Source organism: Mytilus edulis, chromosome 4 (genome assembly GCF_963676685.1).
Source record: "Mytilus edulis chromosome 4, xbMytEdul2.2, whole genome shotgun sequence".
Classification (NCBI taxonomy): domain Eukaryota; kingdom Metazoa; phylum Mollusca; class Bivalvia; order Mytilida; family Mytilidae; genus Mytilus; species Mytilus edulis.
Window position 1 is genome coordinate 63,422,681 of NC_092347.1, and position 20,096 is coordinate 63,442,776.

Here is a 20,096-nt window from a genome sequence, read left to right on the forward strand (position 1 = left end):
CCACATTAAAAAAAATAAATTTAAAATTTGGTAGCGTCACTTTTACCGTTCATGAGTTATCATGTTCCTTTAAAAACATAGAAAATGCTGAATTTTTCGTTTTCATTCTTTTTAAGTTTGACTCAATCAAATGTTATAAACCTTATATGTATTACAAAGGAACCCACTGTAGTATGATGACACACCTAAAGTGCATAGGTCATGAGTCAAAAAGTCATAGTCTGGTCTGTAGTTCCATGTCAAAAATACACAAAGCAGTCCTGCACGAAAGTTCATCACGGTACACGTAACAATGTCTTATGTCATGATGCACTACGCATGCCAAATTCAGAAAACATGGGTCAGGGACAGAAACAGAAGACATATAACTAAATTCAATGGAACAGTACTTGTATTGCAGGTCACTATAAACAAGTGCCTTCAACATAAAACATAAACTCTCGCAACACTTTAAAGTTAAAACCGTCTTTCACAAAAGTTTGAGCAGAATTCTTTGCAACGATTATCTTACCACTGTTATTAGAAAATCGGATCGTGCAGTTATGTCAATAAATTAAAACGGTAAGATAAGACATTAAAACACTCAAAACTAGGGGTTACCATTAATTTCTAACCTTAACATGTGATAGCACTATGGTAAACTGATAGAAACACATGATGCAGTCATGAAATTGAATATTTGCAAAAGTACGACCAGAATAATACAAGACAGAGTTGGAAACAAATGAAAGTAATTATACATACGAATTTTTAATAACAATGCACAAATAAGGACCCGTAGTTTTCATTCAATTTATTCATTTAAAATGTACGCTCGCGTTAAATAAATGGAAATTAACACTGCATATTTATGTAAACGATCAATCTTGTAAACTTATAAATAAATCATGTTTTCAAAGAATATATTATCTATCTGCACACATCATAAGGTTTTGAGGTAAAGCGTAATATTGAGACTGTAAAAAGCCTGACCTTGTGCAACATGCTCAATGACAAAATACAATTTTTATCATATCACCATGATTTCTGACCATAAGTTTTCGTATAACACTACCCTATATTGAGTTATAATTCGAATTAAGAATCAGCTCGACCTATCATGATTATTGCTGACAAATTTAGAACAAAATAAATATGTTATTATAATATGTACTTATTATTCCCTGGCTATTCATTTCACGAAGTCTGAATACTAAATCGTGAATATACAAATAAGGATTTAACAAATAAGATGATCTAATAGCAGAGCCTACTGGTGAGACATTTGTAGACGAAATGCACAACTGGGGTACAAGATCATCAGCACGTTTGATGAGTTATTTTTGTACGATAATTTAATAGCATAATCTAAATGGCGTACACATTTTTAAGTTTGAAAAATTCTTAGAATATTGATAACAGAATTCATATGAAATTGTCGAAAACAAAATGACAAGCCAGGTCAAAAAACGAAAAACCACGAAAATAAAAACAACAGAACATGGTAGAGAAATACGTACATCACTTTGGAGGATCTAAGGTTAAATCGTTGGTTTTCAATCTTGTTGTGTTTTGGCGTTTCTCATGAAGGTATAATGAGTTCAAGACTTTGAACCCTCCTCATATATAGAGTGATATTTTAGTGTTATACATGTGTACACCATATGCGGATGTTGATTGTGTTATGCTATTGATATTGATGAACAAAAATGATTTCTCCGCACCTAATAACTTAAGTGTTAATCTCTTCTTGTGATATCCTCTCACACCTTCTCGCATATACAATCAACTTATATACGTAATAGGACTTTGATCAGTGGAAGATGAAATTTCACGTAGTATTTTGTTTTGATCATTAAAATGTGTCAATTTTCACACAAAAGATATAAAAGCTAAGCCTTTATTTCATATTCACTCTTTTATTAATTGATTCATGAGTAGGACGCAGTCTATGAATATTAAATAAAATAAACGACACCTATTTAGTTCCATCAGATGCGCACTTTGGCAATTAATGCTTGTTTAGTGATTCTCGGGGCGAAAATATTTGAAATTCCAAAAGCGTAATACATTCATTGAATACCTGATGACATCGAAATGATTTCATGAATCCTGTCGATGCAGCATTTGTTGTGAGGTCACGTTATTTCACTTAGTGGCAATATACAAAGTACAGGTAGGAAATGAAATTTTTAAATAAGACTTTAACATTTTGAACCAAATATTAACCTTTCAATGCACCCATTAAAGCCTCCAATTAAAACGTCTGTTGTAATATTTTTTAAAATCTTTTTTTCATAAAAAGGATATGATTTATATGAAATGCATGCGCAGAAACGCCTGCTTCTTTTTAAACCCCCATCACGAAATTAAGAATATTTACAGTTTTCTATTTGTAGCATTTTTTGAGAATTGGTTAACCTAACTCTTGTAGAATTGAAACCTACTGTTTAGAAAAATTTAAGCATACAAAGTAAATCAGCAGAAAAAAGGACATTAACGAACGTGCATGAAATTAAAGAACAACAGAACAGTCTAGACCAACGATGCATGAGGGTGTTAATATGTGATTACTTTATCACAATTTTATAATTTTATGATACTGATGAACTTTTCAACTTTCTTAAAACAATGATGATCTCTCCGCACCTAGTAATTTAAGTGCTAATTTGTACTTGTGATATCCTCTCACACCTTCTCGCAGATACAAACAACTTATATACGTAAAAGGACTTAGCCAACCGGAAGATAACAATGAGAAAAAAGAAAACATCACATTTCACGTAGTATTTTGTTCAGATCAATTAAAATGTGCCAATTTTCACACAAAAAATATCAAAGCTAAGCATATCAATAAGTTTTTTTTTCATATCCACTCTTTTATTAATTGATTCATGAGTAGGAAGCAGTCGAATTAAATTACATAAACGACACCTGTTTAGTTGCATCAGATGCACACTTTGGCAATTAATGCTGTTTAGTGATTCTTGAAGCGAAAATATTTGAAATTCCAAAAGCGTAATACATTCATTGAATACCTGATGACATCGAAATGAGTTCATGAATCCTGTCGATGCAGCTTTATTAATTTGTTTTTGAGGTCACGTTATTTCACTTAGTGGCAATATACAAAGTACAGGTAGGAAATGAAAATTTTAAATAAGACTTTATCATTTTGAACCAAATATTAACCTTTCAATGCCCCCAATTAAAATTTCTTTTGTAAAAAAAAATTTTTAATTTAAAAAAAAACAAAACATGATTTATATTAAATGCATGCGCAGAAACGCGTGCTTCTTTTTAAACCACCATCACGAAATTAAGAATATTTACAGTTTTCATATTTGTAGCATTTTTTGAAAATTGGTGAACCTAACTCTTGTAGAATTGTAACCTACTGTAAATGGTAAATCAGCAGAAAAAAGGACATTAACGAAAGTGCATGAAATAAAAGAACAACATAACAGTCTAGACCAATGACGCATGCAGGAGTTGATATGTGATTGCTTTATCACAATTTTATAATTTTATGATACTGATCAACTTTTCAACTTTCTTAGAACAATAATGATCTTTCCGCACCTAATAATGTATTGGTATACGTCGGTGAAACGAAAGGAAGGCTTAACAAACGTATGTGCGGTCATAGATCAGACATTAACCTTAATGCTAACGAAGTTCTATACCAGCATTTCAATCAGCCCGATCATTCCATCGTTTCTATGACAGTTCGCATAATCGAAAAGATATACCATAGCTCTAACAATCCTAATCTTTTAACGACTCTCCGTAGACAAAAAGAAGACTACTGGATTAGACAATTGGGAACTGCAACACCTTATGGCTGCAATGACAAAATTGAGGGTACAGATATTCTATCTATTCCTTCGTGTAACTGAGTGAATGTGATGAATATTTTCAACTCGACTCCTCGACGTAGACGCAGTCATGGTCATCGTCATTATGCATCACCTTCTCTGCATGATGTCTCTATTAATGACTTGCTGCCATTCATACAAAAGCCGTTAGGTATTCATCACATTCGCACGAAACTTTATTCATTACCCCTTTCAAAACTTCATTCTCTGTTCAATTTATGTTTGGAATGCACTGTTACAAACCCTCATTCAAACCAATACAAACTTGAAGCTATAATTTCGGATATTGCAAGTCACAGACTTTTCAAGCCAGTTCGCATTGGAAAAGAGGAAAAAGAGAAAAAGATCTTTTCTTAATCTTTCCTTTGCCAACAAAGGTCTCGATGGCGTCAACCTAGGCAATATCCTTCATCATAAATTAGTGCAATCGAAAATACCTCCTTATTTCAAAGACCAGTCTGTACCAATAATTTCTTATACCTATACCAAACCTATTGCAACTAAAATTTTCAATTACAAACGCGTTTTGCAGGATCTCGATATTGACGACTTCAAGTCTAAACCTCCTGATTGCACTTGTGTTAGTTCCAAATTCACATATAATCCTGCTGGCCACGTTATTACCGGTGACCTTAACATTGTTAATAACACTTCTCTACGAAATGTTTTATCGAAAGGTCCCTAATATCGTGAGCCTAAATCCATCAATTGGAAATACAACTTTAAAATTTTGATGGATTCAGTCGAGGATTATGCCAAGCAATGGGCTAAGCGCGAGAAGGAAGACGTAGACACTCTTTCCGAATGGATAAAGGCAGTGAGGTCGTTGATACAAATCAGAATTAAGAAACTGAATGGGTCCATCAATGCCCATGCTACGTCAATCTTTAAAAACCCAAATGTTGCAAAACACCTATCCGACCTCCATGACAAATATGTTGTTGTCCCCGCAGATAAAGCCCCAAATAACATCGTTTTTGAGTGTAAAAGTCATTACATCAACTGCTTGATAAACGAATTAGGTATTGACAATTCACTTGGAAACTCAACATATACCCTCACGACACTTACCAAAGAGGAAATCCTGGATAATCATAGGTCTGTTCTATGTTGGAATTTCAACCAAAGATGAAGAACTGGATCTTCCATCACTGTATTGGATACCTAAACTACATAAGTGTCCTTACACACAACGGTATATTGCTGGGTCTTCCAAGTGCTCCACGAAACCTCTTTCTAAATTATTAACATCTATTTTATCAGCAATCAAAGACGGGCTTCAAAGTTATTGTGAAACTGCCTATTCTAGAGGTGACGTGAATCAGATGTGGATACTTAAAAATTCAAAAGATCTTTTAGAGTACATACAATCTAACTCTCTTTCATCTTGTAACAGTATTAAAACATTCGACTTTTCTACTCTTTACACAAGTATTCCACATTCCAAACTAAAAGACAAATTGAAAGAGTTGGTATTACTTTGCTTCATAAAAAAGAATGGCCAACGTAGATACAAGTATCTTGTCTTAGGGAGGGATAAATCCTAATTTGCAAAGAATCACTCTGATTCAAACAAAAAATTCTCTGAAACTGATATTATCAAGATGCTTGATTTCTTGATTGACAACATATTTGTTACGTTCGGAGGACGTGTTTTTCAACAGACTGTCGGCACTCCAATGGGAACAAACTGTGCCCCTCTACTCGCCGACTTGTTTCTTTATTATTATGAGGCTGACTTCATGCAGGAACTTTTAAGGAAGAAAGATAAGAAGTTAGCAATATCCTTTAACTCTACTTTCCGCTATATAGATGATGTTCTTTCACTAAACAATTCAAAATTTGGTGACTATGTGGAACGCATCTATCCAATCGAACTAGAGATAAAGGATACTACAGATACAGTTAAATCGGCTTCATATCTTGACTTACATCTAGAAATTGACAATGAGGGTCGGTTGAAAACAAAACTTTACGACAAAAGAGATGATTTCAGCTTTCCAATTGTGAACTTTCCATTTCTAAGTAGTAACATTCCAGCAGCACCTGCATATATCTCCCAATTGAAACGATATTCCCGTGCTTGCATTTCCTATCATGATTTTCTTGATAGAGATTTGCTGCTCACAAGGAAGCTATTAAACCAAGAGTTCCAAATGGTGAAGTTGAAATCATCCCTTCGTAAATTTTACGGACGCCATCACGAGTTGGTTGACCGTTATGGAATAACCGTTTCACAAACGATATCGGATATTTTCCCTACGTCGTAAATACAATCCCCTTCCCTTTCATGAATATGACCTACCGAATTAGACTATTTACCGGATTTGTAATCACATAAGCAACACGACGGGGCACATGTGGAGCAGGATCTGCTTACCCTTCCGGAGCACCTGTGATCACCCCTAGGTTTTGGTGGGGTTCGTGTTGTTTATTCTTTAGTTTTCTATGTTGTGTCGTTTGTACTATTTTTTTACTGTTTGTCTTTTTCATTTTTAGCCATGGCGTTGTCAGTTTGTTTTAGATTTATAAGTTTGACTGTCCCTTTGGTATCTTTCATCCCTCTTTTAAGTGCTAATTTGTACTTATGATATCCTCTCACACCTTCTCGCATATACAATCATCTTATATACGTAACAGGACTTAGCCAACCGGAAGATAACAATAATAAAAAAAAAGAAAACATCACATTTCACATAGTATTTTGTTTTGATCAATTAAAATGTGTCAATTTTCACACAAAAGATATCAAAGCTAAGCATATCAATAAGTCTTTATTTCATATTTACTCTTTTACTAATTGATTAATGAGTAGGAAGCAGTCTGTGAAAATTGAATTACATAAACGACAATTATTTAGTTGCATTAAATGCGCATTTTGGAAATTAATGTTTGTTTAGTGATTCTCGAGGCCAAAATATTTGAAATTCCAAAAGCATAATACATTCATTGAATACATTGTACCTGATGACATCGAAATGATTTCATGAACCCTGTCAATGCAGCATTTGTTGTGAGTTCACGTTGTTCCACTAAGTGGCAATATACAAAGTACAGGTAATAAATGAAAATTTTAAATAAGACTTTAACATTTTGAACCAAATATTAACCTTTCAATGCACCCATTAAAGCCCCCAATTAAAATGTTTTTGTATTTTTTTTTAGATAGGTTAAAAAAAGGTATATGATTTATATGAAATGCATGCACAGAAACGTGTGTTTCTTTTTAAACCCCCATCACGAAATTAAGAATATTTTCAGTTTTCTATTTGTAGCATTTTTGGAGAATTGGTTAATCTAACTCTTGTAGAATTAAAATCTACTGTTTAGAAAATTGTAAGCATACAAAGTAAATCAGCAGAAAAAGGACATTATCGAAAGTGCATGAAATAAAAGAACAACAGAACTGTCTAGACCAACGATGGATGCGGGAGTTAATAATATGTGATGGCTTTATCACAATTATATAATTTTATGATACTGTAAACTTTTCAACTTTCTTAGTGCAGCTGTTATGAGTCTATTCTGCATAAACACAACTGCGGAATAAATTTCTATAGCGTATTTAATTCATATTAACACAGGAATAATCTTTTATAAATGATCAAAAATCCAAATGACATAATTAGATATGTTTTTTCAAATTTACATATTGCAACCCTTTAAAAAAGAAGAGCTACATCGAATTGAATAAGACTTCATATTAAATTTTGGGTAGTGAATTTCTGTTTTTTTCTGTTGTTTATGTTTTTTTTCTATATTTAGAAGTTCCTTATATATTTGTTGACTTCTTTTTTACTATTTGCATTTTAATTCTTGTTTGTATTCTAGTTCTTTTTTTGCATTTTGGAAAATCTATTTGGCTATTCGTGTTATGTACCATATTTTAACCATTATATTCCCTTACATATATAAAAGTATCCTATGGTGATACTAGATTATCTGGCAAATTGAACTTAACAAAGAAAGAAAGAATAAAATCACGATAAAAAGCGAACTCTGAGGAAAACGGAAAGTCCTTTATAATATGGCAAAATCAAAAATCAAAGGGATACCACTAAATAACAACAATATTGACAAATATCTTTACGGATAATATTCTGTACAATATATTTCGTTTTCATAACATTAATTACACATAAATGTTTAATGACTCAACCTTGAACAAACACCCTTCTTGTCTATATCTTGGTATTCAATTCCGATTCCCTTTTATCATATCTTAAGGTAGCACAATACAAAGATTTTTTTCCTTCCAATCACTTACCTTAAAAATGCTGTAACTTTCTTATGAATGCATAGAAAATAATAAAAGAGGTATATATAGATAGATAAAAGATTAATCTTTTAAATGAATGCAATATTTTTATTTTGCAATCATTATGTAATCAATTATTATGTAATTAGTGGCAAAATCTGGGTAAGTTCACTTGAATGAATTTAGCTCTATCATCTCTTTAACTATACAGAAAAGTTTAACGGAATCTTAATCAACACACCATGGGCTTCAAAAGGGTGTCTCAGACTGTCTCTATTGTGTTTCATTCTCTCATAAATCTGTAATTAGTGTAAACATCCTAACCACATAAAAGAAGATAATGTTCAATTAGGTGTAAAATTTGTTCTATACATTCTATCTGAAATCTGAGACACCCTTTTGTAGATAATGGCCATAGGAACAACATATAATAAAATCAACCCTCTAGGGATACCTATGCAGAAGCTAATTTCATTTGAAAGTGGAAATTTGGTGAAAAATATTTTAGACACAGTTAACATTATAATTGGTTACATAATTGTTGCATAATACTAACATTGCATTTATTTGAAAGAGTAATCTGTTAGCTATCCAAAATTACCACTTTTATAAATTTTCAAGCATTATTAAGAAATTTACAGCATTTTAAAACTTGGGAATTGGAGTTATAAAATCTTTGTATTGTGCTACCTTAATGTTTCATTTTATTGTAAATAAAAGCCCTTCATTGGTTTGTTATTTGTCTTGAAAATAGAGTTTCTTTGTAGCAGTTCCATCAGTAATTTAAGTAGAAAGAACAAACAAAATACTGCTCCGATTTCCCTTGAATCTATTTCACACCAGGGTCATATCACAGTATTCTATTCATTGTTAAAACTCACAGTATCACAAGTGTAAAACACTCCCAGGTAAATTGAAACAATATAAAGTACATTACCAGCCAAGCAGACAGCACCTCGGTTTTGACATGAATATCAGTTATATAGTCATTTATATAAAAAGTTCCTGTTACAAAACTTTGAATTTTTCGAAAAACTAAGGATTTTCTTATCCCAGGAATAGTTTACCTTAGCCATATTTGGCACAACATTTTGGAATTTTTGGGTCCTCAATATTCTTCAACTTTGTACTTGTTTGGCTTTATCAATGAAAGGAACAAAACATAAATAATATAATCATCTTAGCCGATTCTTAATGATTTATAAGCATATATGTACTTGTTTTGTATATCTTAATATACAATTTAAATTTCTGCAGGTCATGACCAGATGCAATTTTTTTTTTACCACATGGTATAATTAAAAATTCAGTAAGAGGTGACCAAATTATAATAACGTTACGTGACTTTACATCGACGTTTTCTAATTACAACTTTTAACTCCGTAATCCCAGAAATGTCATTGTTGGTCACATATATAGTCAAATTCAAAAAAAAAGCTCGCAACTACAGTTCAATAGATTTTCGAAAATATTTCTAAAAACTAAATGGAAAGACCTTCTTATCCAAATCTAAGTACGATTGAAAGCTTGTTTTTTGCGCTAAAGACACCACTATGACTTCGAGATAATGAATAGCAATAAAACGCAATTTTGTTGTTGGTGTAAAGCTGGGTAAGGATTTTGTATAATGAATTAATTGAACATATCTTTCTGTTCCGATACCCGACACTTTGTCAGATTGAAAATGCATGTCTTCATTCAAAAGAACGAATGATATTGTCAATAATTTAAAAAGAAAACATATTGTTTCGTTAGTTACACAATAAATCCAACAAAGAAAACTTTTATTTTCATTTAAAGGACAAAACATGTTCTCTGCTTTATAAATCGTTTTAACAATCTATTATCATATTTTAATGATTTATTTTTACTGTAAATAATAGCCTTTCCGAAGTTTGTTGTTTGTCTTTTAAATGGGGTTTCTTTGACGCAGATGCAACAGAATATTAGGTGGTAATAAAATAAATGGTAATATAACGAAGATTAAGCTGTAATTTCCACTGAATCTATTTCACACCAGGGTCTATCACAGCATTCTATTCATTATTAAAACTCACAGTATCACGAGTGTAAAACACAACGACCTCTCAGGTTATTAAAAAAAAATGTAAAGTACATCTATCGACTAAAGGAACGAAAAACATACAATATAAGAATCTTAGCCGATTCTTAATGATTTATAAGCATATCTGTACTTGTTTTGTATAAGTTTATATACAATTTAAATTTCCACAGGTCATAAAAAAATGAAACTTTATTTTACCGCATAATATAATTATACATTCAATTAGAGGAGACACATTATGTAAGGTGACTTTACATCGACGTTTCCTCATAACGCCGTTTACCTCCGTAATCCAAGAAATGTCATTGTGGGTCACATATATGATCAAAGTAAAAATAATACCAAAAAAAAAAAAAAAGCTCGTACATTTGTAACTACTGTATAAAAAGATTTTGGAAAATATTTCTATATAATAAATGGAAAGACTTTCTTACCCCATCCAAAATTCGTTTGTAATAATAATTGCACACAATTTTAGTTTTAGTCAGGTTGTTAGAACGATTTATGAAATAGAGAATATATTTTTTATTTTAGTGAAAATAAAAGTTTTCTTTGTTCGATTGATTGTGTAACCAACAATTCAATATTTTTTAAATTATTTCCCGAAGCATTTGTTCTTTTGTATAAAGATATTCGTTTTCATTTTGACAAAGTGTCGGGTATCGGAACAGAAAGACCCAGTTCACCACAATAATCATCAAATACAAAGATACAAGTCAGTACACTTTAGTTCAAAGTATATCAAGGGGATCACACATACAGATATTCTAAACGAACTGGAAAAATATATAAACAGAGAAAAGGTCAAAGCTATACAACTGACTGAAAGAGAATGTGTTGTTACGGTTGATGATCAGGCATCGAAAACATTATTACTAATAAAGGGTATCGAACTTAAAAACTATCATTACAAATTTGTTGATGTTGAAAAAGAGGTGACACATGTTACGATTAAGGATGCACCTGTCGAGTTGGGTGATCTTTCAATTTGTACATTTATGAGACAATACGGTGAAGTAGTCCAAGACTCAATTAAAAGGGGGACTATAAGAGGTACTAACATTGAAACCGGTACGCGGTATATTCAGCTGATCAATTGCGTCCCAACCATCCCCAATAACACCAAACTCGGAAGATTTGAAATCCGACTTTTTGCTGACAACAATAGAACCCAATGTCGATACTGTAGTCGAACGGACGGACCACCCTTCATACCGTTGTGATATGAAACCACAACGACAAGAACGACAGCGATACTGTTTTCGTTGCAGTAGCCACGACCATATTATTCGAGACTGTCCGCACACAGATAACGTATGTTTCGAATGCGGTCAAGAAGGTCATATCAAACGAAACTGCAATCGAAATGAACAAACCGTTAGAAAAGACGAGCAAAATGAGAAAATAACCGAAGATAATGAATACGGGGACTATGTTCATGAAATTAGGGAGGAACGAGAAACTACGGAACAAGATCAGATCGAGGAATTGAATGTCTACATTGACAACGATACCACTAAACACTCGGCTTATATACAATCTGTTCCTGAAAACGAAGACAATAGTTTACCATTACCCCCTAATACAATCATTTTAGGTGCATCAAACTGTTGCCGTCTCAAGATATCTGACAACAGAATACACAATGCATCTGTTACAGCAGAAGACATTGACAAACTTTTAGTCTCACTGGACAAAAGTGTTGATAAAAATTATGTGTCGAAGGTCATATTTTGTTTGGGTACAAACGACGTCACAAGAAACATGACAGATAAAGAAATGATTTGCGTTAACATGACAAATGCTATAAATAAAGTTAAAGCAGAGTTTCCTAATGCGGATATATGCATATTCAGTATACTGCCAAGAAAGGGCAAAGGTCAAACTTTAACAAAATGTAATTTAACATCTCATTCTGTTAATTTGTATATGGAAAAGGTATGTTCAAAAGATCAAAGGCTATCTTTTATCGATCTTTGGGATGATTTCTGTCGACCAGGCATGGGTGTCAACCCAATTAAAACATTGTTTGATAAAAATGACCCATCCGGGGTACATATCAATCCAGAAGGAGCAAAACAACTTGTTTCTCTTGTCAAGAACTTTATGAGCATAGACAGATTATGCGAATACGTAACACCCAGTGGTGAAAAGAGAACTCGAAGTTCAGCTTCAACACCAGGATCAGCTGAGAAACAGCAATCAAAAAGACAAAACTCTTCTTTGGAAGAAACTGTTTCTAAGTAAATTATCACGGCACATTTCTTAAACGAGCTATGGAGAACTTTGTGTAAAAATGTCTATAATATATTAATATATTTTTTTATCATATAATGGAAAACTTTAAAAAAAATCCTTGCTATTATTGTGTATGCAAAAATCTTGCATTTATTGTAAATATTTTGGAAAATTATTGAACTGTATGATGTTAGTGACACAAATATGTGTATTTGTTGGTGAAATAAGGAGGCAAAAAATGAATATATATGAAATATATGGTATGGGAGATAACTCTAAAAAAATGCATTGTAAGTGTACATGAAAATTCATTTGTTGTAAATATATTGAATATATGTTGGACTTTTATTATGTTGTATTACATAAATTAAATCGGTGAACTGTATAGCAAACTAAATATTCAGAATTTTGAAGACAATAATATACATATTTATTTTTTCCCATAAAGTATGTCTATTCGTTTAGTTTCATTAAACGCAAACGGTATGGGAATTAAGTCAAAACGAAATGCATTATTCCAGTGGTGTCAGAAAAAGAATTTTGATTTTATATGTTTGCAGGAAACTCATTGTACAAAATTTGTAGAAAATGAATGGAAAAAAGAATGGGGAGGGTTAAGTTTTTGGTGTAACGGGACTTCCGTTTCCAAAGGGGTAGCAATTTTAGTGAAACCAAATTTAGATATAAACATTACTGAAAAATATAAAGATGCGGAGGGAAGGAAATTGATAGTTGAATTCAAATTAGACTCAAACGAAACTATTAGAATTTTTAATATCTACGCCCCTAATAATGGCATAGAAAGAAAACATTTCTTTAATAAGTTAAAAAAAGATAAAGAAAATGATATTGTGAATTACGTTATGGGAGATTTTAATTGTTGTCTAAATAGGAAATTAGATAGAAAACATATGCCCAAACGTAAAGATGCGGGAAATAATGAACTAAAAAATTTCATTGAAAAAAATGAACTGACGGACATTTGGCGTCTCAGATATCCAAACAAAAAACAATATACATTTTCAAGGGGTCAATCATACTCAAGAATAGATTATATATTCACTAGTGAGAATATCGATTGTAGAGTAAGCAATGCAAAAATTGTTTATTTTCCCTTCAGCGATCACGACGGCGTAACAATTACTATGAACATCGTCGAACCAGAAAGAGGCCCGGGTCATTGGAAAATTAAAAATAGTATAATTAAAACCGACCTTTTCAAAAATACTTTTGAAACATTCTGGAAATCTTGGAAAGTTAACATAAATAATTTTAAAGATAAAAAGGAGTTCTGGGATTTAACAAAAACTAAAATAAAGGACATAACAATAACTGTTTCAAAGAAACTTAGGTTAAATGAAAATGAAGTTAAAAATTGTGAAAATAAATTAGAAAATCTGTTAGAAAATGATGGAACACAACAAAATCTGAATGAGGTTGAAAAACTAAAAAATGATATATATAAATATTACGAACAAAAAGCAGAAGCAGCACGCATAAGATCAAAAATAAATTGGTATGAAAAAGGAGAAAAATCCACAAATTATTTTTTCAGATTAGAACAAAAACGAGGAAAAGAAAAACTATGGTCAAAAATAAAAGCCGAAAATGGCACATACAAAAATAATATTAATGAAATCTTAGGTGAACAATTAAAATATTATGAGAAACTTTTTACCTCGGGTGGTTGTAATAGAGAGGCTGGGGAAAAATTACTATATAATGTAAATAAAACTCTATCTGAAGCAGAAAAATGGTTATGTGATAGTGAAATTACAAAAGATGAAATTTTCAAAGCAATTAGATTAATGAAAAGGGATAAATCACCAGGGGAAGATGGCATAACTGCAGAATTTTATCAGGAATATTGGTTTTTGATACAGGATGAGCTTACGCAAATATTAAAAGAAACCTTTTTTGATAAAACACTTTCCGAATCGCAGAGACTTGGAATGATAAGCCTATTATATAAACGTGGGGAGAGGGAGGATATTAAAAACTGGCGACCTATAACATTATTAAATGTAGACTATAAAATTTGCTCAAAAATTCTGGCTGAACGTTTGAAAATAGTTCTACCATCTATTATAGAAACAGATCAAAAAGGGTTTGTTAAGGGCAGAAATATTTTTGATTCTAATAGAATGCTGCAAGATATTTTCGATTTTATAGATATGGAAGACGAAGAAGGACAATCCTTTTTCTTGATCAAACAAAAGCTTTTGACTATGCAGAATGGGAATGGTTAGATGCATGTTTAGAAAAATTTCAATTTGGGGAAAATTTTCGGGAATGGGTTAGAATGTTACTAAAAAATGCTAAAACTTGTTTAATGACTAACGGTTTTCAATCAAGATACGTCCTAATTTCTAAATCAATCCGTCAGGGCTGTCCAATATCGCCGATGCTATACATTTTACAAGCAGAGCCGTTGGCAGCCACAATTAGGGCTAATCCGAAAATTCAAGGAATAAATTTACCCCACCCTGACATAGAAAATGAAAAGAAAGAGGTTAAGATTAACATGTTTGCAGACGATACACAATTTTTTAATAGAACAGAGGAATCAATCGAGGAAACATTCAAGGTTTTAGAAATATACGAGAAAGCATCGGGTGCTAAGATAAATTATGAAAAGACTGTAGGGGTATATTTGGGTCGTTGGAAAAATAAAACACCAAAATATAAAAAAATTAGGTGGTCAAGCGAACCAATTAAAGCATTGGGAGTCATGCATGGATACAGTGTTGATATAGAAGCTATATGGTTAGAAAAAATAAAGAAGATTAAGGCGTGTCTTGAGGTTTGGAAATCTCGTGACCTAACATTGAAGGGCAGGGTCTTAATATTAAAATCATTGATTATATCTAAAATAGGGTTCGAAATCGAAATGCGAGGTATACCTGAAAAATATAAAAAAGAAATAAACAATGTCATGAGGAATTTTATATGGGAGGGAAAAGTAAATTTAATTAAAAGAGACGTGTGTTGCTTACCGGTAGAGGAAGGGGATTTGTATGATCAATATAGACTCGTTCATTAAATCCAAACAAATCAAAAGTATGCAAAAGATTTTAAGATCAAAAACCGATAACTGGAATACAATAGCCAAATGGTGGCTACAGAAGTTTGATATCAAATATAATTGTTATAATTTTTTAGCAAAGTGTTCGGACTTACGAGGATTACAAATGGAAAATTTTCCAAAATACTATCTTGAGTTAATTAAAACGTGGTCAAAATTTTTAAGTATACAAAGTCCAATAAATAAAAACGATATCCTAAACCAACAACTTTTTGGAAACATAAAAATTCAATACAACAAAAAACCAATTTTTTTCGCTAACTTCGGAAAAAGTGGAATTCATACAATAAAAGATATTTGGGATGAAGAAACGAAAAACATCAAAAGCGACAACTTTATATACAATACTCTTAAAGATAAGAGAAACTGGATCTCGGAATGGACAAGGCTGAAATTAGCTATTCCAAAATTGTTCAAGGACAGACTAACAAACGTCCACGTTGATCCAGAACCCCCCAAAAATGGTTATTACACTAAAAATACATTTGAATTTTACGATAAACAGAATAAAGTAGTAATCCCAAGTGAGATATCTTTGAAATTAATCCAATATTCGTTAAATTTAAATATAGTTCCAAACTGTCAAATAAAATGGAATATTCAGTATAAATAAAGGCAACAGTAGTATACCGCTGTTCAAAACTCATAAATCCATGGACAAAAAACAAAATCGGGATAACAAACTAAAACCGAGGGAAACGCATTAAATATAAGAGGAGAACAACGACATAACACTAAAATGTAACACATATAGACAAAATCCCACGAGAATAACAAATATAACATATATATATAACATCAAAACCAAATACATGAATTTGGGATAGACAAGTACCGTGACACGTCTTATCGCAATGTGAATTTACACTCAAAAATAAGAGAAAACAAACGACACAACGTTATAATGTAATACACACAGAAACGAACTATAATATAACAATGACCATATTCCTGACTTGGTACAGGGCATTTTTAAAGGAAAAATGGTGGGTTGAACCTGGTTTTGTGGCATGCCAAACCTCGCACTTTTATGGCCATGTGAAATATAACATCAAAATGACAACACAGGACTACACTAAAATAAATTGGAGAACACAATTGACAAAGAATCACACGAACAACAGCCAACAAAAGGCAACAAGTTCAAAATTTTAATACGCCAGAAGTGTATAATTCGGAATTACCGTGGAAAAAGATCTGGATAAATTTAAATAAAAGTATGTCCTCTAGGAAAGCAAATCAAATTAGCTGGAAAATTGTTCATAACATTATCTATACGGAGCAAAAACTATTTAGAATCGGCAAATCAAGTAATGGCAAATGACATTTTTGTAAAACAGAAAACGAAACTCTCACACACCTTTTTCACAGCTGTAACATTATAATGGTTGTTTGGGAACACATTTTTGATGCGCTTAAAACATATAATGTACTAAATAACACTGTATATATTCCATTGAGCGAAGAACTTATCATACTAGGAATGTACGATTACAACAACAAGTACAATGTCATAACTAATACGATTATGAATACAGTTAAATGGATTATTTGGAAATGTAAGAATATAATCAAATATCAGTCTAAAAGTTTTACTTCCAGTCAATCAATAGCATATGCAAAACGGGAACTGAGCAGTTTAATTGAATCTATGGACAAATCATTATCATCTAAAAAAGAAAATTTTGCAGCTGAAATAAAACTTATAATAAATCTTATACATTAGTAAGTGACGTAATAATTTGTACTTACTTTCCTTTCCTTTTTAGAAAATAATAATACATCCAACTATAGAAATATACAATACACGCATTTACAAGGTCGAGCATGTGACCTATAAAATCACTGACCGACACATAACAATGTAATCCAGGTGTTAAAAGTACAAAAAATAAAATGTCAATTATATAAGTAAAGGTAAATTATTTTGTAGATTGTAGTGTGTTTTGGGGGACTTTTGATGTATTTTATTTACTGGTAGAATATTGTGAATAATTTATACGCAAACTCAATCTGTGTAATTAATATGAATGTATAACTTATGTATGGAAAAAATATAAAATAGATTTTTTTTTTATAATAGAGTCCACCGTTTATCCCTGGACGTTGGATCATTGTAAACACAGGGCCCCTTGTGTATTCTTCCCTGGGTTATACAAGGAAATTTGTATTCAGGTGTTTTTCAATAAATGTATTTCAAGTCTTAAAAAAAAACCAAAAAACAGAAAGATATGTTGAACTAATTCATGAAACACAATCCCTACTCGGCATTACACCAACAATTAAATTGCTTTTTATTGCTGTTCGTAAATGTAAGTCATTGGCGTCTTCAACGCAAAACAAAAGCTTTCAATCGATTTTTGGTTGGGGTAAGATATCCTTTCAATTTATTTTCTAGACGAAATCTGTGTTTGTCAAACTGCTATATATCCAATGATTTGTTTCCGAAGAAGTGTGTGGGTCAAGGTTTTTGAAATTTTCATATTACTGTTAAAAGGTTAAGGTTATTATCATGTGAAGATTGCATGAAAAATAAACAAGCCAAATTAGTGTTTAGAAAACACCAATTAAAGAACTTAGTAATACTAAGATTTGGAACTCATCTTAAAACTGACGTTTCCTTTCTAACTTGCTATTTTTTTCTTATCAGTTGAGTAGTCAAAAAGCGTACAAAACCGTGATTTCTCTACGTCATAAGACATGTTACACAATTTGCTACTAATTACATTTTATTGAATTGAAGGTTTGAAAAATGAAAAATAAGGATAATAAACTGAAGTTATATAACTTGTAAGAATAAATACCAGCTTTATAGAATAAAATACTTGTTAGATAATCATCGGTTTATTTTCTAAATCAAATAAGTTTTATAAAAAATAATAAATCAGGCGTGATATCATTGTAGATATTCTGGATTTTATTTATCACTCCGATAACATACGCGGATACTTAGGACAAATGCAACATATATAAAATATTACAATGCTAACCAACATACAGAGGACTAATACGCACATACATTATCTTAAAATTCGTTTCAACTAAAATATATGATATTGTCAATATTAGAAAAAAGTAAAATAGCATAGAAAAAACGAACTTCAGGGAAAAATGAAACACAAAAGTATCTGAACAAAAACCTAATTAAAAGCTGAAACAAATCATACCAATGGAAAACAACTCATGGTCCTGACTTGCGGGTCCGTGACTGATTTTTAAGTTCCTATGTCTTATTTTTAGCCTGGAGTTTTAGTATTTGTCTTGTCATCTAATAAAGATATAAGGTCACACTTTTCTCTGCTTTAATTTTTTTTCTGTTTGAACTCGTCCTGTTTTTTCCTGCAACATGTGGCATATACTATAGGTATCGGTATCGGAATAGACCCGGATCGTGTTAAGGATTGGTTATATCAATTATGTTGTAATCAAAAGGGCCTGCAATGACGTAGCTTTAAATCAACACTAGTGTCATATATATGCATATATCGTTGAATTCTTTGATTCATCGTTTTACACCAAGCCATCTAGCAAATTGGTCCTCGTTATTTTATTATAATTATCTTCAAGTCACTACCTTTGTCATCATGTTAACGAATAACAAAATGTCAATAATTGACATAATCACGTTCTAAACAGAATCGCATTGGCAAAGCAATACAGTGTAAGATACGTATTTATATTAGAATGATAAATTCTTAAAGGTATATTTATATTTTTGTAAATTACCTTGTACAGCTTAACATTAGATGTTTTGACGATTTTGTTTACTAGGATTAAATTTACAAGTCATTGTTTACGGCAGCTCGTTGACCTGTAGTTATTACTTTCTGTGTCATTTGGTGTGTTGTTAAGAATTATTCCGCTGGCAAGTTTTTACCATTTGATCTTTTCAGTTGAGAACTAAAAAAACTCAATTCTCCTTTATATTATATCTTCATATTTATGAATAAAATTTACGAAACGACAATCAGCAATATAAAAGAGGACCATCGTATTCGTTACTGTCGCGTCAAAGTTGATACGCATTCTAAAATAAAAGGAGTTGACACATGTACAAAGGATTGCTCCACTTGTTGTTTAATTTTTTGCTAGATATTCGGAATTTTCTGATTTTATCTATGTACTGCCATTTAAACAATTTCCCTTCTAAATCCTTTGCTTCTTTTTGTAATTTTATAACACATTGTCCAAAAAAAAAACATATTTAAAAATATTATGTAATATTCTTATTTTTCATAAATTGTGAAGAAAAAAGACTGGAAATGTTCAATATAATAAAGTCTAGAGAAAATTATTTTCCGCTAATAGTCTTAAATGCGTATATCTCGAATACAGTCACACATACCCGTCATTTTTTCTGCTTTTTGAATTCTTATACGTATATACATAATTTTTCACTGTCTTTTAAAAAGTTTGTTAACTATAAACGGAGGTAAAAATCCTTAATCGGCGAGAGAATAAAGATAATTTCAGTAAATTGAAACAGAATCAAATATATCGACTAGAATTTATGTAAGATTGAGGTGAATATGAATTTTTAAAATGAAATAGTACGTTATACTTTTCTAAATGTCAAAACTTTCTCTAAGGTAT